The 25,715-nt window shown below is 43.4% G+C and overlaps 1 protein-coding gene across 9 annotated transcripts in view; it reads right to left on the reverse strand.

Annotated features, from left to right (window-relative positions):
* Positions 1 to 25,715, reverse strand: part of GRIN2B (glutamate ionotropic receptor NMDA type subunit 2B) — a 216,179-nt gene that overhangs the window by 145,105 nt on the left and 45,359 nt on the right. The gene's annotated exons all lie outside the window — the stretch shown is intronic.

The following is a 25,715-nucleotide window of genomic DNA, read 5'->3' on the forward strand; positions in this document are numbered from 1 at the left end:
ACACTACCAGAGAAGCAGGGTAGGGTCAGGATTAAACTGACAGGCAGCAAAATGCAAAAACTTCTTACTAACCTCCATCATGGGTCCTGAGGGAAGGATCTTATCCAGAGCAATAGAGAAATCTAGTCTCTCTGCTCTACCAACACCCTCGTCTCTGGTACAGCCACAGAAAAAGATACTGTGTTACCAGGATAGGCCAGAAAATTTTGTTCCAAGTGGGTTGGAAATCACCCACAACCAATGATACAGAGATGATTTATAAACTATAAAAAATGGCAGTTGTCATCTGACATGCAGGGAGCAAAGTAAGCCCCCAGATGGGAAAAGGATTACTTCTAACTGACTCAGATCAGAGACCATCAAAGGCACAGACCCTCACCTCTCCCTTTCCCAAGCAAGTATCAGAATAACAGGAATCAAAAAACATCAACATAATACCAAATTTTGCATATTTATTACCTGTCCACTGCCTACTCAAACAAGTACACTGAGTTACTCTCTAAGGCACCCTGTGCTATCAGCACGGTGAACACCCTAAAGCATGAACAGCACATGAACCAGCTCTTCTCCATGTGCAGAGCAGTGTTGAGCCTATCAGTCACATCGTGACCAGGGTCACATCTCTCACCTGCTGTGGCTGTAACTCATCTGAAGCCTCGCTGAGCAAAATGACTGATTTGCTGCATTCCCATGCGGAATTTGAAGATTGCCTGTCTTCCATCATATGTGTCCATCTGATCTGGCAATCTCCTACAACAGAGATTGTTTTCTCTGTTGCCAAGCCCACCCCGAGCTCTTCTTCTCCAGCACGCGTGAATAAAATCATTTCATGAAAAACGAATCTTGTCAGACTGAAAATGCTTTGAGATTTTTGGTTTGCCTTACTTGCCCCTTCATATAATTAACCACAAATCCCAAGTCACTTTGACCCCAGTTTTCTGTTGAAAAAAAAGCCTGCAGGAGGCGTCTCACCCTGTTGATGCCATGCTGTGACTTAAAAGAGCTTAATACAGATCAAACTATAACCCACATCCCTTTCACTCTGTTCTTTATTATTTTAATGAGGTTTTCAACCCATCTGTTAAATCATGGATGAAGAAAACTGGCAGTTACATGTCAAAATCCATGCGAACTACCTAAAATTCATGCCTACTAAGCCGGCCTATAGTCAGATGTTACTAAATAAGTCAGGTGTACAGTGTCTAGAAAAACAAATTTGGTATGCATGACCACCTACTTAGCTGGAGTGTCTTCTATTAAGGTTAACTTGAGGAAGTGAGAATAATAGCTTAGGACAAGTACATACTGGATTGTTTTATTTTTGTGTTGGTTGTTTTGGTGCTTTTTCCAGGCAGCAAGGGGACAGTTCTCCTTGTACCACTAACTCTTTCACTTGATGTGGCCAACATTTTACATTTCTGGTAAGTGTGTGAAAAGCTTTGACAACCTCTTCAATATCACTGCTCTTCTGAGTTCAGGATAAAACCTCTCTGGCCCTTCTCAAGTTCCTTTTAAATCCCTAAATTACCTTCACATAATCTTCAGTTTCTCATCTTATATTCACTGGACATCTTGCACAGAAGTGCTCTCAAGACCTGGGCTGTTGAAACTAAATGAGGCACTGAAATTTCTTACAAAGTTGTGGTATTTTTTCCCTTGTTTCTGGGGCAGTATTGGCAATACTATGATCTCCCTGTATTAACAAATCTTCACAGTATATAATTTACACTTCATTGGTACTGGTTCCTCAAAAAGATCTGATAATGACTTTACGGAGTTTAAATGCAGCTCAAATTTTCCACTACCTAGACGTTCATGCCCACTGTCTCAGAATTCTCCCCCTCACAGTAGCAGGAACTGATCTATTTTTAAACATTTATTTACTCTTTAAGACTGTATGTGTCCAGCTTTACACACTTCACTTCATCACCTGATGATTTCCAGAGGAATAAAATCTTTTATTTACTCTCCACTTGCAACCAAAAGGGAATTTTCTTGGGGTTATAAATCATGGCCTGACTTGACTTCTACCAGTCTACCCTATAGCTAGGGAGCATCCCTCACTCCAGAAAAGTACCCTCAAATGATTCCTTGAAGAGAAGGGTTAGCTAGTTTTGATCCTTACAATTATGGACCATTCCTTCTTAATTTTGTTGGGCTTTTAGCCATACTTTCAATCAGCCACTTCCCTTGAAAGACCAACTGTTCCCATACATCCATAAACTTCCCTGCTTTATCACTTCCTTCCATTATTTTTACTTTTACTTTAAAGGCTAAAGTCATTTTTTTCTGGCATCAGACTAACATACTCCTGTGCAAGTTCACTTCAAGAAGTATGCCACTTCCTTTGATGCTGACAAAAAAAGTCATCTGCTATTGAAAAACTGTTCTTTGCAGCTACAAAGAAATGCCTAGTTTTAATTATGATGAGGGCATCTTCATTGTTATATTGGGACTGCCTTTGCAAAGAAAGCACAGTGCCGGAGTTCTCACACCCTCTTCTCAAATTCCAGCACTGTCTTGGTTATTGCTGCTTGCTGCAACATCAGTAGTTCTCTGTGTCATTTTTGGTGGACGCTGACTTCAAAAAGGGAAGGCAGCCAAATAGTTTTTTGCAAATTCCTTCTTTTGCAGCATATCAGGTTCCTTACCAAACCCAGGCTTTCACTGGACTCAGCGGTTTCTCCTGTCAGGAAATACAGATTACTTTTCCAAGGGATACCATAGAAAATCTTGTGCTCATGTTCTCTCTCTAGTCACACTCACTGAGTTTTGTTGCCTCCTAGCACTATCCAGTCTTCCATCAGGGACTGGTTTAACATCTCAGAATTGCCAGATAGGGAGGACTTCATCCTTTCCACTTTCACAAGCCCTCTTGAGTTTTCTGTCTATTTTTTTTTACTCTGGTTGAAAACCACTGGATAAATTTACACTAATTCCAGGCCCGCTGAATTTATGCTCTCCCATTCCAAATGAAAGCCCATTCGGACAAATACCCCTGAGAAAAGCCCATGCTTCCAACTACCCACATTTTTGATTTTGCTTGCAGGTTTAGGGTTAGTTACCATGCACGTGTTCCCTTGCATCATCTGCACCTGCAAAGAGACTCAGCTATGGCAAGGCTTTTGTCTGCTCTGTTATTCTACTCAACACATTTTCTTATCTCATTTTACTCTTGGTGTTATGTATTTTCCAGAATTCACTCAGTCAAGGAGCCAGCTTCATCCAGCATCCATTCACAGGTTGCTTCACAGGAGTATGGGAGACATCCCTGTAACACAACAGCTGGCTACAGCTGGATCACGCCAAAGCATCCTGGAGAATGTGTCCTCTGTGCAAGGGCTTGCTCAGGCAGCTCAGAAATGTCTAGGCAAAAGCCTACTAAAAGGAAGCACACATTGCAAATCAACATTACCCTCATGTATGGAATTTGACCATATACAGTCTGATTTAGAATACATTTCTGGTGATGGAAAAACCTTTCTTGGAATGATCTGGTGATCACTCCATTTTTCAAGGGCTTCTGGTCATGCAGTTACAAAAAGAAATGCTATTGGGGAGTGACTAGCCATCCTCACTGCAAACTAGAGGCAGATTTAATCACCCTCACACAGCTTCAGGATGGACTCCATCCAACAGGCATGTCTGGCTCAATTATTTTATCAGCCATGCTCCTCACAGAGTTTTCACTTCTGCACCCCAATAATCCCTGGATATTATCCATAGCAGTGTATTTTGGACTGGCATTGCTTTTGCCATTCTTTGGATGACTAAGAAGATCTGCAAAGGTCACCCTGCTCACAAATCGCAGACTAGTCCAGTTGCAGAAGATAAATTATAAACATCCTGGACAATCATCATACAGAGTCCGAGCAAGGCACCTCTCCTACCCACCATGCTGCCCACCAGGGCTTGGAGAGAACACAGACCTCTATGGGGAAAGGCTCTGACTCTTTCACAGGTGTGGTTTAGATATACTAGGCCCTGAAGAGCAGCATGTTGTAAAAAAGTCAAAAAGCTCCTCTTTTTTATCTAGAGCCTGCTGAACATATATTTGCAGGCAAAAGTCTGCAGACACAACATCTTGGACCCACACAAGCTCCCACTTAACAAAACAGAATAGGATGTTACACAAGAAGTCAGCAATGAGCACCAAGCACAGCCCCTCTCCACATAACGGAGTGTGTCCTCAGAATGGAAACCTCTTTCTTCTCAGCCTGTCCTGCCCCCCCATCCCATCTGCCTTCCCCAGATTTCTGACGGCTTCGGCTCGATGTCCCCCCACTCTTCATAGTAAACACAGCCATTCCACTCCTCAGTATTGCTGTTACAGAGTGTATCACTCTGCTCTTGCAAGTCCCCACTGCCACAACTCCCTTCTCTCCCCCTGCAAACCCCACAGGCCACTGCCATTGCCTCTCAGAAGAAGGGACATGTGTCCTCAGCAAGTGGGTGAGATGGAGATAGAGATGGCTTGGACGAGTACCACATCACAGAGGGGACTCCCAGAGGAGAAAGAAGCGGCAGAGGAATCATATATAAAAATTTCTTGCCTCTCTCCTGCATCCTCTATGCTTTCTGCAGGGAGGTAGCTCTTCTCATTTGCCCCATCCCACCCTATACCCTGCACCTAAATATGTCTTCAGGATGGGGAAGCATCTGTGCAGTGGGTGGTGATGCGGGGGTGCAGCCAATAAGGCTGCAGCCTAAAAGGACTGAAAGAGAGATTTGACAGGGATAGGACCTGCATGCTTTGAGCTTTTGCAGATAGGAAAGGCACCAGTTTTGTCTGAAGGGGTGTATTGGGTCTGAATGAGATAGAGTTCATTTTTGCAGCCCTAGCAGCCCTCACAGTGCTGTGCCTTGCATTGGTAGCTGGAAGGGTGCTGATAATCGTGCTGCATATCTTGAGCTGGCAAGAACACAGAATTGCTCACCTGTTTGGAGTCAGAGAGCAGAAAGTTCTACTAACATGCATGAAAAAATCAAATATTTGAGAAAACTTACAGAAGATAAATACTTGAAAAACTCCAGTTTGGGAGACTGCATTTTTAGCTTGTCACCTACTCAGCTGGCAGGCTAGGGATGTGGAAGAGCTGCACAGACTCTCTACAGACCAACCAATCTGCCTCACTTCCATCCACAGTTGTGACAGGCCTGATACAATCACAGTGGACTTTTCATACCATAGAATGGTTCCACTGGAAAACTTTCTAGGTAGTTCTACTACACATTTAGAAATGTTTCATATATACCAGTATGTTGGGCATATATTAATATGCCATTCACATTCTATAATCCCCAGATACTTTGAGTGCCTGTTTCTAAAGAAAAGGTAGAATATGCCCCTTAAAATGCCAATCACAGTTAAAATGACAAATGATCAGCACAAGCTTTTGCAAGAAAAGCTCCTAGGTGGATTCTAATTTTTATTCTTGCTCTGATCGTATGGCTGACTGCAAAGCAGCTTCTGCCATTCTTGTGAAGAGCCTCACTGGAGTCCATAAGGATCTGCTGACAAGCTGTAGACACAGGCATTACATCAGTACACAGAACCCAAGTGTGCCATCCCTGTATGTTTTCTGTCACACGGAAAAGTGTGGATATTGCATGTGCATACTGGATTGCAATCTCAGCTTCATCTTTTTGAAAGCTCTCCTCAACCCCCTAAGCTCTCTCCTGTGGGACTCCATGGCTGGAAAAATTAAAAATTTGTTTCCTTCAAATGCTACATTTCTGCTTTTCCTAGAGGCAGCTACAATTCTTTCTCTGTGATCTCAAACTGCAGCAATAATTATATTTCCTACTTTGTTCACTGTAGTTGACTGTTTTGGCAGTCATTCTTTAGCAGTAATCCACACATAAAGAGTCATCTTGCATTTTTCAATCCAATTTAAAGGGAATTGTTTCTCAAGGAAACCAAGAGGGTATAATGTCCCCCTCTGGCAAAACTTCAAGTACTTCGGTATTACATGTGAGAATTTACCTACCTGTCTTATTCCTTGTTGCATTTTAAAAGCACTAATTTAAATTCTTTGCACTTCCAGGAAGGCTTGAGACTTTCCTCATGCGTTTTTTTTGCTGAGTCCTCCTGTACTTCTCCCAGACACTCAGAGAGAGAACTTCAGTTCCCTCTTTCCAGATAATGCTCAGAGCACCAAGTGCTCTTGTTTTGTTCTTTTTTGTTCTGGGGCTATTTGTTCATTCTAGAATAGGGGAAAGGATGCCACAGAAATTAAGGCAAGGGTGCATTAGGAGGCAAGGGAATAATTATTTATTCTTGCCATCAGCTCATTCATTTGGTTTGATTTACACCAGTTGCCCCAAAGTTTTCCTTCTAATTTTTCACTGAAATACCCAGAAGCCTTTAATAATGGCATTTACATGTATAATGTAGCATTATTAACATTAAAAAAAAACCTTTGAAGTCTCCTTCATTCTGCAAGTCCCATACCATTTCAGAACAAATTATTTTCGCAGTAACCTCTGCCAGATACACACACACACATCCCACTGCTATTTTAATAATCTTGGATACTTTTTCCTTTTTCTCACTCATTTTCAATCCTAATATTCTATGATCTATAAGAGCAGCACAATAGTGAAGGTGCTGTGACCAGAAACAGTACGGTCAGGGCAGACAAAGCAAGGTGACTAGAGATTCTGCCTTTAAATCCAACAGGATTTATCAGACAGCACAAGCACCTGAAATAATAGAATAGCATTACAAGAAAGAAAAGTTTCAGGATATGTTAGAACAACTAGAAGAAGAGAGCACTGAAAGCCAAGGAAGCGGAATTGTTGTTTGGGAAGCATCCTGCCTCCCATCCCAGCACATCTCACGTTTTCAGCCATCTTACACCACCAAAACCTGCACATCATCTGAGGAAGCTTCAGATACATCTGTTGAAATTATAGGAACTCTTAGGACCTCTGTTCTTTTTTTTTTAATTGTTGTTTTAATGGACTTTTCCATCTCCCAGGCACGCAATGATTCAGGCATCAGTTGTTTCTACAAGACCTCTGCTGCATCCACCCTTGTGACCCAACTGCTGCTCTGCTCAGCAAGCCAAAGTCACTCAAAGCCCTGTTCCACACTTTGTTCTCTGCTGCTGGGGCCTGTTTGAGCATCCCTGTGCAGCTGGGCAGGCAGGCTGATGGAAACCCCAGGGCATTCCTACAGCAGTTACTCCAGGTGCTGCAGCTTCCCAGGGATACAGTAACTGCTCCTGGGCTCTAAAAACCAACCTGCTCAGCACTGCAGCCCAAAATCTTGCTGTGTGCTTCCTAGAGGGATGCAGGAAAGGGACAAAATCCTAATAAATCAATGCCAATGTAAACTGAAATCAGACGGGAAAAAAGAGCCATAAAGAGTTTTTCTACCATACAGGCAATCCTAGGAATTTTCTGTATCTTACACTCATGTATAATCTCTGGGGCATCTTAATGTCACTTCATGGCGTCCCACTGAAACACTGGCAGGACAGGGCTTGAAGGATCCCTCTCACAACAAGGCCACCACCAGCAGTGGATCTGCTCAGCTGAAGCTGACCTCAAGGCCTTTGTTCCAACACTAACTATCTTCCTACTGAAAATTTTTTCCTGTTGTCCAAGGACCTACCGTAGCCTTCCATGACACAATCTGGCACTACCAAGTACAGATTAGCTCCACTGTCTTTGTAAGTATGCTTCAATCAGGGATGGATACCTGCATCTCTCACCCACATCTCAGAGGGCAGAGCCACAAACAGCCCCTCAGGACAGCACAAGGCATGCTGTTTCTGTGTCAAAACCAGCTCAGTTAGACACTGCGAGTAATTCCCATGGCCAATAGAGCTTCTCATTTCCAGTGGAGAGTCTCTATGAAATACCTTTCCACAGAGAGATGCAGAAGAGGCAAAAAAAAGGTATGAGGATGGATGTCACAACTGGAAAAGTCCTCCTGATATTCAATTAATAAATTACTATTCTCCTGAAGAAAAGTGACAGTAAGGACTTCTGAGGTCAGGGGCTGGAAAGAGAAGGTGAAGAGGGAATAACTGTTAGGCTACTTTTTTTTTTTTCCTGTCAAAGAATGAGGGGATATGAAAATGAGAACACCAAGGAGCAAGTTTCCAAGAAAGAACTTCTTCCCCCTATGAGCAGTTACGTGATGAAACTGCATTGTCTCTTGGATGCTAAAAACGTGCCTGGGTCCACAAATGCCAAAAATTTGCATGTTGGTAAGGGTATGGAAGAAAAACCCATCCAGCACTACGAAATGCAAAGACACCCTGACTATCTGAAGAGACTTCCAGGTCATAACTCATGGGATGTTTGGAGAATACTCTGAGGAAGTACCTCTAACTGATCCTCTGTCAATTGTTGTTGGATGCAAAATCCTGGACTAAATTACCTTTTGATATAAACAAGTTCACACATCATTACAAAAACGTATCTAAAATAACATCTAACATTACTGGACAACTTTTAAGTCTGTTGGGACAGTGCAGCAAAGTTCCTACCACTATCAGTCAAACCAATATACAAGTTCATCCACCTTTTTTTTATTTAAACACTGCATCATTAAACAGAAAGAACGCTTTCAGCTTCCTGGAGAAAAGACAGGACATTACTGCTGTCCCATGGCAGCCAAACATGAAGAGCACCTGGGTTTGAGCCCAAGGACTTCAGCCATGGAATATCACTCTGCTTTGCTCTTCACAGCCAACTGCCCCCAGCTTCAAAGCATCTTTCATGAAAAACAGCAAAGCTGTACCATGGCTAGGATAGAATATGTTCTGAGGCCCATCATTTCCTTAACCAAAATTTATACCTTCATCTCCACTCCAAATACTCAGAATTAATTTTGTCCACTCCTAATTTTCTACCCTCTGCTATACATTAAACTCCCCAAATAATCCACAGGGTTAAAAACTGGTCTTGGGAGCGTAGCCCATCTGGCCAGAATGAGCAAGGAAACCTCATTTCATCACCTGGCCAGAATTAGCAAGGAAACCTCATTTCATCACCTTTTCATTTCTGCCCTGATGGGTAGAAAATACTGGATTGTACTGCTCTGCCACGTATCACCTCACTGTCAGGATGAGACTCCTCTGGGACAGCAGATCTGCTCCCAGTTCCTGACAATTCTCAGCTGGACCTGCCCAATACAGGCATGCCTCAATTTCTGCAAATTTCTAGTGCTGCCTGTGCCAACTCTTTTCCTGCTCCCTTGGGTCAGATGCATAGCCCAGGGAAGAGAGTTTGGCTGGGGGCATCCATGTGTCAGACTAATCCCAGCTGCCACAGGGGCCCTGGGAGTCTGTCAGCAGCCAGAATGAATTGAGGTGGGTCTGACTCATGCCAAATACAAAGCCAGCAAGGGGAATATACAGGTGCAGAAGTTGTATAAAGCCAATTGCCTGCTTCAGCACACTGACATGTACCAGGTACAGCTCAGTGTTTCCAGGGGACAAGACCCAGCACTCACAACTCCCCAATGAGACAAATGATTCCTATGGTCCTCCAGCTGCAGGTGCCTGTCCCATGGAGGATGGGACCTTGGGAAGCCAAGGCCATCCAAAAAGCTGTGCATGCTAGCACATTTACATTCACCCTAGGTTTATTACACTAGCTTTTCTAGTCCTAGGATATAATTTCAGCTAAGCAGCTCTCACCTCAGGACCCAGCTCAACACAGCCCTGGTAGCAGCCAGGCAGAGCAGAGGCAATGGTGTACTAAGCAGGGAATGAGCATGCCACGGTCACACGCTGCTGTCCCCTGCTAACCTCACCACCTTTACACCTTTCTACCCCTCCTCGCCCTGATCTTGATCCTGAAGCAGGTTCATCGTGTTCATCGTGGAGCACAAAGTTGGTCCACACCAAGCTGGCATAGGCTTCAGAGGAATTAATTTAGACAGGTAAAGTCTGATCCCTTTCAGGGAGCATGTGAAAGAGGAGGCAGCACTCAGCACTTTAGACATCAAGGGAGGGTAAGAGAAAGAGAGATGAGAGAAAGCCTCGCATAGAAAAGGCAGCAGGAAAAATGTCCTAATTTGGAGAGACAGGACTCATTGCCATGGCAACCCAGAATCGCCCCAGAGCGGCCAGATACGACTTTGTATGTGGTGTTAAACGATTCAACCATTAAGAGAAAATACTAAGGGGAAAAAAATAATGGGGCTGTGGAAGGGAAAGTATTTGGCAACAAAGAGCTTTCCTCTGGGGGTACTCTGGAAACAGAAGTGAACCTTTTGAATCTTAAGTTGTATTTTCTTTCCCCCATCCTAAGGTGCAGACACATTTTTGTGCATTTACTTGTTTGGGGAGAATGAGTCACTCCTTACTGCCTGCACTGCCTTCCCTCCCCAGCCTGCTGCTCATCAGCAGTGGGCCCAGATCCTGCCTACTGGGCAACAGGGAGGAAAGGCAACTGGAACTCCTGTTCCTTTCTTTAAAGTCCCCTATCAAGACCTCCCAGGACAAGGCAGAAAACGGGAACACATGGCAAATCACATGGGGACACTGCAGGGTGGCAGCATGTCACCAAAGAAGCAGCAACATGATACAGGCTGGCAGTGACCACCAGGAGCTCTGGTCCACAGCCTTGAGAAAGCACATATGGGATGTTTGTAAGACAGCTGGGGTTGCTGAGCACATCTGGCCATGGGCTAAGCAAGAGAAGCAGCAGGACTGATATGCTTACTATAAGTCACACAATGCACATACTGCTGGCTGAGAGAGGAAGATGAATCCCTGCAGTTGTTAATTAATTATCTGATCTCACTCTGAGTCCTTTCTATCTGCTTTAGTCTATGAAATACTTTGAACATCATACCAAATTTCCTCCTCCCACACCCTTGCTTCCTTCCACCCTCACACTTTGGGATACACTTCCTCTGCACTGCTTCCCTTTGTCAAACACCCCTATTCAGCAGATCTTCCCTTTTCTCACCCTGGCACAGTTCTATTACATTTTGTCAGTCTTTACAAGAGGTCCCACTGAGTCTGCAGGGCCTGCCCCTCACAGGATGCTAATACATGGAGATAGACCAGTATGAAGAATTGTAACACCAGGTGAGTGGCAAGGAACATATTTTATCTTCTGGAGGTTACCTCCTTGTAACTTAAGATGTTAATCCCAGTGGATGAGTTCCCAGAGGACCATCCCCTGCAGATTCCTAAGTGCAAAGCAATAAATTGACTGTCAAGGAAAGATCCTTGTCACTCATCTGTAACGTCCCCTCATTTCCCTATCCAATTTATTTATCAAATGAAGCAAAACATTTGGCCAAAAGGATTCCTTGAGAGCAGAGACAGATGCAGTATGGAGGACAGTACAGGCTCCAGCAAAGGCATGGTTACACAGAGACACAGTCACATGTCTTCTACATGCTCTTACCCATTTCTGTTCTAAACCATTTCTTCCTGGCCACAGAAACATAAGCCAAGCAAGATAATCCTCTCCCTAGTATTTTAGTCTAGACTAGACCAGGAGAGGGAAAAATGGAAAAACTAAACTCACTCCAGAATTACCAAACAAAAAAAAAGCCTTCCATGTATGATTCAACAGATTTGTGTATTGTGCAACAGCAGAACGGCATGAGCTGATGGCTGGCAACAGGCTCTCTGGCAGCACAAAATGCTTCCCCACAGCTTGTACTGTGTATTACTGAGGGTTATTATAGGCACACCTCAAGACACAGAGCAACATACTGCTGGACCAGTACAGTGACTACTGAGTGACATTGTCAGACAAAAATGTGGTCCTAAGGACAGCAAGAGACAAATATCACAACCTCTCTTTCTCCTCCCAGTGGTCAGTAACACAGCATGTTTTCACCAGCCTCTGGTGAGAAAGCTGCCAGCCACAGCTTCAGTTTATAATAATTAAGCAGTTGAAACTTCAAATCCACACATGCACAGAAAATCTTCCAAGGGTGCTCAGACAAGGGCAGAGGGATCAAACAGAATGGATGGGACGAGTACTGGTGAAGATGAGCCCTGCAGTCTCACAGCAGGACATGGAGACACAAAGGTTAATGGCAGCATGGCTTATTGGGGGAAAATGGACCATGGGCACCAGCACAGCTTGGTGAGGTTGCCAGTCATTCCCTAAATGAAGCTGTTCCACCATCTGCAGGCAAGAACACTTTGGCATTAAACATTTTGCATTAAGGCCTATTTAATGGAGCACAAAGTGTCTTATTAAATCCAAATTAAAGAACCAATTGACTATCAAAAAAATTTAAATCTCTGAGTAGATAAGGGCTATGTCAAGTATTTGAATGTGCCCAAAACACATCAAAACTAACCTCACAGTTATACAACGAAATAGAGGCAGGCCACATGGATTTGGGGAGTCTCTCAGATGATCAAAACTAACAGAAAGAGATTGCTGACTTGTTCACCCTCTATACAGTTCCAGCTTATCTCCCTCCACTTCAGCAGTGCTGCAGACATGCACATGCTTCAAAACTTCGTCAGACCCATTACAGATCATGTCCATAGACAGACTGCAGCTGCTGAGATTAGCCCAGAGAGTCATGGAGGACTAACTGTTCAGAGGTACAGCCAAAGTTTGCTGGGCACTTCCCTTTATACCTTTCAGATCTCCCCAACTCTCCCTCTCACAGGATTTCAGCCTGTTCAGCACACACCCTCCTTTAGATCAAGGCATCCATCCTCCCTTATTTTCATAACCAGGCTGGCCCCTCCTCAGCCAACCCAAGGCACCCAGTGACTAGAGTATGCCTTGATCTTCAGCGCCAGGTGAGGAACTGAAACCACACCAGTTTGTTATAGGCTTGCCACAAGTCTACAAATAAAGCTAGACAGAAAGCTCAGCCAGTCAAAAGGCAGAAAAAAGTGGGGCAGAAAACAGATGTCTGCTTGGCAGTTAGGAAGAAAAAAAAAATACAATTCACATTTTAAGTGCAAGTTTTAAGTCTGCATTGAGAATACAGTTAAAGGCACAAGTCTTTCTCTTCCACAGAGGATACTAACAGAATAATCCAATTACTGCTGCTGTCATCAGGCTAATTTCTTTTCTCAAGAGGTCTGTCGTGGGACAGAAATATTAAAATCTCCAAGCCTCGTGCCATGTTCCCCTTCAAAAGCTCACCGATAGGAGCATGTGACACTAAGTGCGTGTACGACACCGTGCCTCTCTTGCTGCTGCAGCCCAGGCCGCAGCGACGCCCGGCGTGAGTCACAGAGGACACACATGTGCGCCCCGTGCAAGTGTGAACAGCCCCGAGAGACAGCACCGCCCTCAGCGCACTCCCGCCTGAGCGCAGCGCGGAGCGGGACGCGCGGGGTGAATCACAGTGAGTCACCGTGGGAGCGCAGGGCAGCGGGGGCAGCGAGCTGCGAGCGCGTTGGGGACACGCCATGCGTGCATGGGTCACTTGTGCCGAAATCGCAGCTCCCAAGACGCTCCGGCGCAGGGCTGTGCCCACCTTCTGTGTGCGCTTTTAGCTTGTTTCCCTTAGGAAACAAGACTCTTGCAAACCTGGGGCATGTGTGTTTGTGCGTAGGTGAGTCAGGCTTCCCACTAACTCTTGAACCTGCTGGCCAATTTCCACCTGATTTGACAAAGGGGCAGAGGACTCAAGGAGAATTAAATTCTCACAGTGCGATACAAAATACAGTCTGCAACTGCATGCAGTCCCAAAGCCTTTGTCTGACCCCACAGCAGTGTGAATGATTCACCCAGTCACAGTCAAAGGCTCGCTAGGCAATCAAATAGACTTCATCCTGACCTGGCAGTATGCCTGTGGTGGACAGCCCCTATACACAGGAGCCTCGGGCCACCACAGTACAGCTCTCTCAGATATTGTGCCAGCCAGTGACTATAAAAGGCACAGTGGAAACTGGGAGAAAAACAATACGAGATCTCGGAGAATGGTGTTTTTGAAGGACGGAGGTGTAGACAGGTCATGAAAAATTGAAGCTGCTGTGGGTGCACACACTTATTTGGACTGGTCATCTTCTAGTTGATACAAGGCAGTGGGTGAAGAAATGAGACCCTTTTAATGCCCCTGGTTTTTACCACTGGGCAAAGGATGAGTCCAGCTCTCCTGAAATATCTTCACCTAGCTTAAGTTCTCACGTCTGTGGACACTCTGGTGTCTACTATGGACTAAGCTCATATTACAGCCTTAGTATATGATTCAGTTAAAGGGTCAATTAACTGTGAGATGTGAAAACATTCATTTGGATTCATTCATTTGGGAGCTGACAAAATTACTTGTTTCATTGCCCTTCCACTTGCTGTCTTCTCAACAAGCTGTTCCAATGTTAGGTCATAAAATTCACTTTCAAGTATGTCAAATAAGGGAAAAAAATAAATAAAAGCCTCTAGGGTGCATTTGCAAAAGCAGTGAGGGAGGGAGTCTGAGTGCCCATTCAGAGATACAACATGAAAGACGCAACTTTCAGAAGATGGAGATGCCCAGAATTTTCTCAAATATAGGCTGCCTTAACCTGTCTCATGTTGGATGTTGCAAAAAAAAAGAAAGACCTACATTCACTGTTCACAGTTAAAACACTCTAGCCTACTTCTTTGATTGCCATCGCTTCCTGGGAGGTGGGCAGAGCCCATTCAGATACCAGGTGTCCTGCGCCTTGCAGCTTGGCAGGCAGTGCCTCATGGAAAAAGCACTCCACTCCACCAGCCTTGATGCCACCTGTTCCCAACCCTCCTGCCGCCCACCCAGCCCTGCCATGTCGAGGAACAGTCTGAACCTGGCCCACAGCCCGGGCCATGAAGGAGCCCAAATGAAGCCAGGCAATTTGGAGACATGGAAAGCAAGCACCTCTGAGAGATGCTCTCCCCATACACCGTTATCTGACAAATACCCCACTATCCAACAAGAGCCTCTCTCTCCACTTCCCAAGCAACTGTCTCCTTTGTTAAGAATTCACTGATCCCTCCTTTTTATCTACAGTGCTGTCAGAAAATCTTTTTCATTACATTTCTCCTGAGCTCACGAGGTAGTTTGTGGGGCTTTTTTCAACTCTCTCTGGTAGATAACTAAAAGGTATTGGTAACCATCTGTTCAGTGCATGCCCTGAAGGAAAGCATGTACTCTCCTTCCTCAAACTCCTTCCATACTGCACCAGAAACAGGACATTCCATGCTCTTCACAAGTCTTTGTGAAATGGAAGTGATGGAGACACTTCATTTCTAAAGGCAGGAGTCTCAGCAAGAAGAAGCCATCCCCTTCAGAGGAAAAGCTCATTTAGTTAAAGAGGGTCAGACCGACACGTGGCCACTGCAAGAAAGAACATTTCTGGCAATGGTGATTTTATCTCACAGTCTGACCCCATGCAGGGTGCATGAACCCTACCTTCTGATCTGGCAGGCTTAAATAGAAGTTAAGAAAACAAAACTGTGCCACATCTCTGACCTTTGATAAATGCAAATAGCTGGCTAATGCAGCACACCAAATATTTAATCTTCAGCTTGAGTCGGTTTGTGTTGGAGGTAGCCCCAGTCAGCTGGGAGCCATGAACCATCACTGCACACCATTTCCTTGGGGACAGTTCTGCCCCAGCTGAGGTGACACCACACACTGCCCCTGGCCAAGCCCCTCAGAGATCAGCAGCCTCATCCCTTAGCCCAGAGGGAGTAAGCAGCGGCATGCAGGGCTGTAAGAAATCATTCCCCAAGCTTTGCCTCCCCTTACCCGCTCATCCATGACATGGACGCTAGTCTGCATGTTCGGCTGTGTTGAAAGGATCAATAGCTTGTCAAGCTGGTGATGTGGAGAATGGTATTAACTGAGTAATTAAATCATTTCTGTAATTACTCTCACACAGCTGTAAATAATGTAAGCCCACATGTTCTCTCTGGAAGCCACAATAGCAAGAGAAGAGAGTGAGGGATGCCAATTAAAAAGAAATAATAATAATAATAATAATAAACATTTATACAGCATGCTACATTTTCAAAGGACAGTGTAAACAAGAATTAAAAAATGGGTAGAGTGACAGACAGGAGAGGGTGAAAGGAAGGAAAGCAGGAGAAGGGAGAAGATAGGAATGGGGATAGGTACAGAGCAGGATTTGAGATCCAGCAGGGCTGGTGACTTGGTGTATGCTCAGCCCAGCCCCATGGCAGCGCCATTGGCTCTTCACCACACACCTCAGTACTGCTGCAGAAGCCGGGGGGGGCAAGGACACAGCTCTGCCTCTGCAGAATGCAAGTGAGCCAAAGCGGGAGCAAGGACAAAGTGCTGTGCTGCAGGAGCTCACACATGGAGGAGCTAGCAGCTCCATCATGGAGCTGATCCCTTCCAGCACAGACTCCTGACAGTGACTATGCTGCCTCCAAGCCAGGCAGCTGGTGGAGGCTGTGAGAGCCTTGCCCCCTTCCTCACAGGAGCTTTTCCCCCTGCCCATGAGGCCTGGGGTCCTGGAACAGGACATGCTGGCTGAAGGAGTGCACAGCCGAGCCAGCCCCAGGCAACTTTGGAAGATCTGCTGGCCTTGCCCTAGCAAGGAGCACTGATGCCAGTGTCCCAGACTTCCTTTGTGGCTCAGGGCAGAATGGGAAGGGAATACTTCTGCCCAGCTAGAGGAAAGGAGCACAGCCAAGGAAAGCATCGCTGCCCAATCCCACTCTCCTGTGCCCTGCCCCAGCCCAAATCTGGTCTTCTCAACTACACAGTTTCCACCTGACAGGTTTTCCATGCCCAATTCACATTCCTCATCCCATTTGCTCAGCAGTTCTGCCACCCCCTGTGCTCCCTGGCTCTTGCTCCTGCAGCTAGCAAGGAAGAATAACCTGTGCAGTTTCTCCTTCCCTCTCTGCATTTTCCCATCCTACCTTTATGCAGTCCCCCTGCCCATCTCTTGGTATCAGGATCTCTTCCAAATATTCATCCTCTGTACTGGCTCCTCAGAATAACCTGCATACCCCCCACCCCACCCACATTTCTGCCCAGATTCCCTGCTGCACAGCACATTCCTGCTGGCTGGATCCCACCAGGATCCCACAGGAGACCTCCAGCTCCAGCACAGCCTATGCAGCCCCCAGGGCCAGGTGCAGGTTTGAAGCACAGCTTGCAAGGACAAGTTAATTCCAAGAGAAGTGGCAAACATCTAAAAAGACTCCAGGCACACCTGCAGTTTCTTACACATATAACAAGGCCAAACCTGGAGCAGCCTGTGCAGTGGTAGCAAAAGCACAGCTCTGGTTACAAGACGCCCCTGCTCCAGACCTGTGTGCTTGCTCTGAGAACATGTGGTGGTCAGGCAGAACGTTTGGAGGAAAACGCGACAGCACTTGCAATATAGATAAATCACATCATCCTGTGCCACATTTTCAGAGAGAGATGTTTTCTTTTCCAAATAAATAGCGAAATAAATCAATCAGCTTGAGGCATACACCTGGCATAGAAAACTTTGTTCAAACAGTCATAGTCTGGCAAAATTACAGGAAGCCCCAAAGAGGATTTTATAATGAGGAATGCTGACCAAGCTTACAATAGATGATACTATCAGCCCTGCATAAAATGAGTTCTCCAACATGATGCAGTATTCAGCCACCACCTCTAATGGGGGTTTAAAGCTTCTCCTCCTGGAGTCCAGATTTTCATCTCAAGCAATGTATTTACTTCAGTTAGAAAAATCCAGTAATTGTTTCCTAGTAATTAGGTCACCTTTGCCTTTTGTAGAGCTCAAACTACAAAAACATTGTTATGATCTTCTCGTAAAGGGAAAATTGCTGTAGATAGCAGTTGAGCAAGTGTCTTAAAGTCATGTTTTACAGCAGAGCTGCAGTGAGCACTAGGGTCTATTAGAACTGCTGGATTCTGTTGGCACCTTTTGGATCAACTCTCCTCACTACATGTACCTGCCTCCTTTACTTTTTTGCCTGCCCACCCTTGGACTCTCCACATCCTTCGTTCCTGTCTTCCCCCTTCCTCTGAAACCTACATTTGTTGTTATTATCAGGAACCTCACAGATACACAGCTAAAAGCTATTGCCAAGCACAGAAAAAAATTGCTTCAACAGAGCCTTTAAGGTATTTTTTTTCTCGCCCTCAGAACTAACTCTTTTTTTTTCCCTAAATTTCTCCCCATGATCCTAGGTTCAGGAGTTTTCCTATCTGTCTTCCATCTTCTCTATCCTTTTTCTCCTCTGCTTCATCTATACAACATATTCTCCAGTACTAAGTTCAGTCCTGTTTGAAAACAGCTGAAGAAACATGGTTTCCATATTCTTCCCTAAGAAGTCTGGAGTACTTCCTAAGAAAAGTCAGTGTGTCAGCCCTTTTCTTAATACACATATATGTCAATTAATATTATCAATTAATGTATCAGAATACATCATTTAATATATTTCCCTAACTTTATCCTGTCATTCCTACTTCTGCTTCTGGCAGCTACACTAAGCTTTTTTTTTTCCTAATCTTAGTCTACCTCTATTCATTGAGTATATAAATCACACCCTGACTCATTGTTCAACCTATCTACAGTACACACATACAGCTGTTTCACTCTTTCTTCATATATCAGATCTTCCAGACTGTTAACAGAGTCACAGACTACAATTATGTTTTCTTCTTTACCCTGTTTTTTCCAACCTCAGCATATGTAAGTCCCTTAGCTTCCATCCTAATCCACCCCCTCCAAATTTGGCTAATGAGGAAAAGAAAAGGCAAAGAGAAAAAGAGATTCCCTGGAAAGAATTGTTTCCATCTGTCCTGCGGTTACTGGGGAATGACATGCGGATCTAAAGCAGCAGCATTGGGCAATTTCACACTCCGTGTTCTTGATTTCATTTTGAGGCCAGTTTAGGGTCGGGACAAATTTGAGTGTAATTAATTTAGATTTAGAGACAAGTTACTGCTTGGGGTTGTAATAAAGGACTGCCTGTCCAGACTGAAGAAACTAATCTCCTTGTCCAGCTGGGCATGGCACAAATTGATTTAAGACCTTTTTGTTGGGTTGTTTTGAAGAAAGGAGTTGTGATAAAGATTATAAATAACTATTGGTCAGAGCTCATCAAGCTTCCAGATTTTCTTCAGGTAAGTGCTTACAGATTTGGAGATGTACCTAAATATCATTAGGGTGAAAATCAAGGTTAGAAATCTATCAAGAAAGAACTTTTTCACAGACGCCCAGGTCTAAGCTGGGTGGAAATCTACATTTTTCTCACAGAGAACTTCAACAGTTCTATTTCCAGGTGAACAGTGGCACCATCGCATCTAAGTGATAGCAGTGACAAGGTTAATTCACATTTTCTTTACCTCAGGTAGGTTGCAGAAGTTGCGTGCAGAGCTAGGGAAGGAAAGGTCTTCTGTCCCTCAAAAGGAAACATCACTATAACAACAGAAGAAAACTAACACTCTGTACTCCTGGAGGAAAAATCCTATGACCCAAAACAAAACAGCTTATAAATAGCTGCAGAAGGTTGATGTAAAGGAATCAGACTTCACTTTTGCTTGACATTTGTTTCCTGAGACAACTTCTGCTGAAGGAAGGCACCCACACCTCTGTGTGGCCATCCTCCCCCTCAGCACTGCCCCTGCCCAGAAGCATCCCAGGGCGCAAGTCTCACCAGGGTACCAGGTTTTCTCATTCCCAATTCTATGACACCCAAACTCAGGTAACACCTTCAAGCATCAGGTGTGCAAGGCTCAAGGCAAATATGAAGTGCATCCAGTATAAATTATTAGGAGGGAAAAAGCGATAGGGATATTTCATGGAAACTTACACTTCCATAAGAATTTTATTTTCTTTGTTTATTTGAAGAGACTTTCTTGTTGCTTTTAAGCCATAAACCAAAAAGAAAAGAATCAACTCCACATTTTTTTCCTGTGACTCTTGAAAACAAAACCCCAGAAAAAGTGAAGGCCTCAAAATAAAGTTCCTTCCAAGAAAATTTGAGATGAAATAGAAGAAGGCCTTAATTTTTTTACAGCACACTATTTTAATAGGATAATTATTAAAAGAAACTATACATTTCTGTGAAAAGTCATATTTTCATTGGAATAATACTAAAGAGAGTACTTGAGCTCTTGTTTAGAAAATGAGTGTTCACATTTAAGGATTTAATCGCCCTGGGGAGAGGTTAAACCTCTTAAAGGTTCATTTCCAGGTTTCCTAATATCTGAGGGTTTTTAAGTGCTGTAATTTATTTGTAAAGTAATAAAAACAGTTCTAGGGAAATTCTCAGGTGTTAAAATTCCAAAAATATGCTGCCCATATTCCCTTTCTTTACATAAATAAAAGAAAATGTTATTTTGTATGGGCCGATTAGACACAGATGTAAATATAAATTACAGACCCACCTGGCTTTTTATTACATGTGTATACAAGGGAAAAACAACACTGGCATACAATACTGGCTTTTATTGTCTATGTCTCTGTGACTTACCTTTTATTCTCCTTCCCCAACCTTTGCAGCAGACTTGTATTTTGAGGACACATATTTAGTTCATTATTTGTGAGCTACAGAGAGCTTTATTTTGGCAGCAAAAGGAAACAGAGAACCAAAAGCAAAAGAAGTATATTAATCATGTCCTTAATAAAATTATTAAGAGCTTGGAGGGAAACTGCTGATTTATTTTTATTTTTTAAATCAAACTCATCTTTGCTAATCACTGGATTAGTTTAAGAAACATTTTAACTATTACTATCATCAAATGCAGTTTCAGAGAAATGAAAACACTTTGTGAAATTACATGAACTGCATATAAATTTGTTTTGGATAAAAAAAGGGATAGAAATCTTTCAATGTCTGCAGATCAAAATGTGTCCTTTTCCCCCCTTCTAAGCAGCTTTTTTTTTTAATTTATTTTACTTCAATTCATATAATCCATTCAAAGGGAACTTGAACTCTTTTTTTTTAATTTTCTTTTTTTTCTTTACTGAATTTCCTTCACACAAGGGCTTGAAAAATTTCAGATGTCATCCCTAATAGAAATGAAACAGATTTACACCCAAAAAAATGAGGTTTTCATTCCCTATGCATCCCTATTACTTAACCTTTGAAAACCTGGGAGTGAAAGTGCTTTCCTTTTAATTACAGGTGTTCTGCTTTTAGCAGCACTGTCCCAGTGTCTTTGACTTTGTCCTGGTTTCAGTGTATCTAGGTGCTCAGCTTATCCAACTAGTTTTGGCTTCCCTGTACTTGCAGCATCACTTTGCTGCACCCTGGCCAACAGCTGTCCAACTTTGGACTTGCTTTCCACCAAAATACCAAAGAAGTTACTGCTGCAGCAGCATGGCCCAAATGCCGAGTGATCTTAGCAACCTTTGGCATTGAAGGAGAGAGACAACATATCTTGGAGATTCTACAGAAAACAAAAATAAAGGGGACAAGGTTTTATGAAGTGGGGATAAAAAGGCAGGGAAAACATTGAGGCTTTGGTATAAATGGGGAAAAAAAAAAGGAAAGAAAAAAAAAACCAACAAGGTAGTGGAGGGAGTAAGAGAAAAGCCAGCTCCATACTGTGTGAAAAAAAGGAAGGAGAATCTGGCCTAGAACAGATTTTAAATTTCAGGTTAGTTTTATGCAGCTTTTATACAAATTGTATTACTGGCACAGCCAAGTAATAGATCACTCTTTCTGACTATTTTATTTCCATCAGGATGCTGATGAATACTGCATGTATCCCTGTGTGGGAAAGCCCTGAAGAAAATATCTAGGGATGCAGAGACACAGAAGACTGATTTTCACCTGGGTAAGCATAACCATTCTCTTTTTCCAATACTTTTTCCTTTTCTGCCTGTGCACTACTGTGTTATTATAAAGCTGCACAGGACAAGAAACTCTGGCAGAATAACATGACTGTGGAGAAGTAATGAAGAACAATTCCAGCAAAAATGATGGCCAGGAGCTGTGCTATAAGAGAACCCAAATAATTTTCTGTTCTTACCCTTTCTGCATTCATTATCACCAAGTTGCCTTTTTCTGTTATTTTAAAACAAATAAATAGTCTATCATTACAAAATGGACCAATTAGCCAAATGGTGTGGTCAATTTTTAGGCAAGCAGCTAAATCTTTTCCAACACAGTTAAGTTTTGTAAATCAGAATAACAATTCACCCTTCCCTTGAGATACCTATAAATGTACAGTCGTAAATGTTATTTCCTCTTTTTTTGGGGGGTGACTGCTCCTTTACCTCCTAGCTCTGGGCAGAACTGAAGTTAAGTAATATGGAAATGATAACAAAGAAAAGCCTAGTCCAGATTTCCAGTTTCAGGTCTGCAACCCAAGATACTGGTTTGTGCAGTTATCCGAACTGAAGCTCAGTTTGCTGTCTTGAAGATTTACTTTCACCATCAGCCTCCTAACACAGGGCATCCTCATACAATTTAATTTCTGCTTTCAAAACAATTGGGGATAAACAAAAAATTATTTTAAACGCTGGAAGGACAACATATATGCTCTCTGGTCAAAAGTGCATTGCAGTCCTCTAGACAATACAAACTAATGCTTAAAATCAGGAAACAGGAAGCCGTTCAAAGTCAGGTCATTGCAGCAACATCAGGCAAACTGAAGGAACCAGCAAGCTTCCACAAGCAAAGTTTTTGGACCACAGAAACCTAACACTGGTGGTAGTGCACATTTCTCTCCTCTCCATCTTATCTATTTTGGATTAAACACAGATCACCAGTGATCAGTGTTCTTTCCTTTCCAATCACAGGTCCTGGTGAGATGATGCTATTGCCCTAGTCCTTTTCAAGGAATCAGCACCAAAATAAGGTGCTTTCTTACAGGGCTGAAACAGTATGAGCACTCTTCTACCCTGTCCCAGAGCTACAGCCTTGCTCCTGTGAGAGGAACTAATATGAGGTCTGTTGGACCCCCTTAGACATCACTCCCAGGCCACCCATTCCCAACAAAAGGACTGCTGCACTTCACTCCATTTGGAGTCACTGCTGGCATGCTTATCAAACGCAAGGGACTGAACCGGCTGTGACAGAATTCTCACTCGGCAAAGTGGCCTCTCCAGAGCTCGAGTGAGGCACATCACATGTCTCTGCTTACCATTTTCCTGGAACTAAACCCAGATCACAGTGTGCATACAGATCATCTGGTCACATTCTTCTTATGCAAGATTAGTCAGAAATTAAATGTAACACTCTGTAACAGGTAAGCAGGTGGAATTAGAGACACGAGCACCAAGGATTAAAAACAGCAAAAACATGTAAATTGCTGTGTACTTATTTTTCAGAGGAAAAAGGGTAAAACAAACTATATAAACATTATTTACAAAATCTAATCAAATAAAATATTAAAGAATTTGAGTTTGAACAAAATCAGGAAAAACAGATGCTACACTTTCAGCAACATACCTCCACCTGCTATGTCACATCTAGGGCAGGATTCATGGCATTTAACTTGAGACATCATGAACACGTTGAGGTACAGCTTTCTTCAGTAATCAGCAGGGAGAGACAGGACTGTCCCATGAGCATTTCACTGCACCCTGAATTGGGTGGGGTGAATTGTCCTCAGGTGGTGCCTCCATTACCACTGACGCCTAGACCTCCAGCTGGTGAGTAGCAAACTTCTGGATGAATATTAACTGAGATAAAGCTGGCTTATAGTGCACGTTATACAATATTTCTGTCTTTATATACAGGACAAAAGAAAATTTGGGCTTGAAATCCTATTTTTTTTCTTTCTGCCTGCCCTTTTGTGTCTCAAATTACCAGTTGCATGGTACATTACAAAGCCCTTTTTACACATGACCCACATTTCCTAACAGAACACTTACTAAATCCTCACTGAAGGTGAAGCAGCATTTCACATGCTACTCCAGGAAAGGTGGTTTGACTGGGGAGATTTTTTGCATTAAACTCCAGCAAAGAGGGGCTTATCTGTCACACCAAGGCATTAGTGGGTTCTAGTATTCCTTAGGTTTGCATTGGCACTACTGATCACAAACACACGGGGAGCATAACGAAGCTGTAAGTGCAGATCTGAACCTGTGAAATGCTGAGCAAGTTCAATCACAGCTGACTGCTGTGGGCGTTGAGGGGATGCTGAAAGAAGCAATCCATGCTTGCAGGATCAAACCTCAGCCATACAACTTATCTGCAAAGAACATGACTAAGAATCCCTAAAAGCAAAGCCTCTGTCAAGGCCCTCTATGGAAAGTAAATTGCTTAAGGACTTATCAGGCTAACTTCAGTATTTTTAGTAGAATCTCAGTGTATTTACTCTCTACCATATTTTAATTCAATTCATCAAATAAATATTATCCATTAAAGATTACACACTTGTGGATCAGAAGTTGTAAAGGTCATCCTTTTCAAATTATTTTTCAAAGAAACCTTGGCCTTTCTTAAAACTGCAGATCTTTGTACATAACCTGCAAACCTCCTGTCTGCAAAACTACCAGAAAAAAAAAAAAAAAAAAAAGTTGGTAAAACAGAAGTCTCCATCCATTCATAAGGCTTCCACCTTTGAGCTCCTGAGCTCCCTGTGGGCTGCCTGCCTGCCAGAACACTCTTTAGAAGCAAGCCAGTTGAATACACAGGGCAGTGGCAGGAGATGCTGCCTTCCCAAGGAGAGACTAGGGACAGGCAGAAAGAAAAATCTTTTCAAAATTCAATAGGCCAAATTTTTCTTTGAATTACAGCAGCATAATTCTGATGTAATTCTGCCAAAGACAATGGGGTTGAGCTGGATTTACACCACAGCAATCTGAAATCAGAATTTGGCCTGCCATGTTCTAAGTCACAAGGACTTTTCCCAGTGCTTAGGAGGTCTTCTGTCAGTAACTCTTACATTTGTTCAAAGATATAAAATGTGTGAAATGCAGCACTTGAGCACTGCTTCCAACCCATTTTTGGCCAGACATAGGCCATGCAATGCAGCAGGCAGGAGAGCATTAAGATGCAGCATTGCTGCCTGCCTGGCCTCCAAGGCAGAAAAGTTTCACCATGAGTGGAATGGAGCAGTGCAACTTCAGCACATGTGCAACTAATCAAGGAGTGATAGAAAAAAGGCCTGTGATTATTCAGTGACAATTTCATTTTAAAGGCCGATACAAGAAAATAACACTGCATACTAACTGTGTGTTATTTGGCATCTGAACAGTTGGTCAAAGAGTAAGAAAATAATTTGTTAGCACCTTCAATAGCCTGCACTAGATTATTTACCTGCAGGGTAAATAAAACAGAATGTACCTGGATTTCTCATCTCACTAGATCTCTTTCTGAGGAAAAGCTGCCATAGTGGCCTGGTCAGTTCTTACCCTTCATTCAATTAGGCCTGATTCTGCCTAGTTAAATGTCTCAGACTCATTTAAGAGCCATCTGTAAAAGAAAAAGACTGTCAGCTTGTGTCCCTATTTACTTCTTTGGGATGCACAAAGAATGGTCAAGAGGGTCTTCTCAATAAAAGCCTTGGACTTGACTGTCTGGCTTCAAGCCTGCAGGAAAAGGGACAGTCAGCTCCTCTCACATCTTCCCACTGGCCAACAGTAGCCCCGAGGCCACTGTTAGCCACACTCTGGTCAAATGCACATTCAGGTGTGAATTGCTGCATGTCCTGTTCCTGAAAGGTGGAAGACTTGTATCAGGTCCACCTGCACCCCATGGAGGCTCTACTAAGAGTTATTACATTGCCAAAGATGCTACTACCTCTCTGCCTCTTGCCCTGTTCCAAAGCAGTAGCAAGATGGCTTGTTTGTGTAGTAATCCTTCAGAAGACTGGCTAGGGCCTCGAAAACAATTAAATGTCTGTGACATGAAGG

The sequence above is a fragment of the Chamaea fasciata genome, unplaced genomic scaffold (genome assembly GCF_029207755.1).
Source record: "Chamaea fasciata isolate MVZ Bird 193981 ecotype frontalis unplaced genomic scaffold, bChaFas1.0.hap1 SCAF_5, whole genome shotgun sequence".
Taxonomy (NCBI): Eukaryota; Metazoa; Chordata; class Aves; order Passeriformes; family Sylviidae; genus Chamaea; species Chamaea fasciata.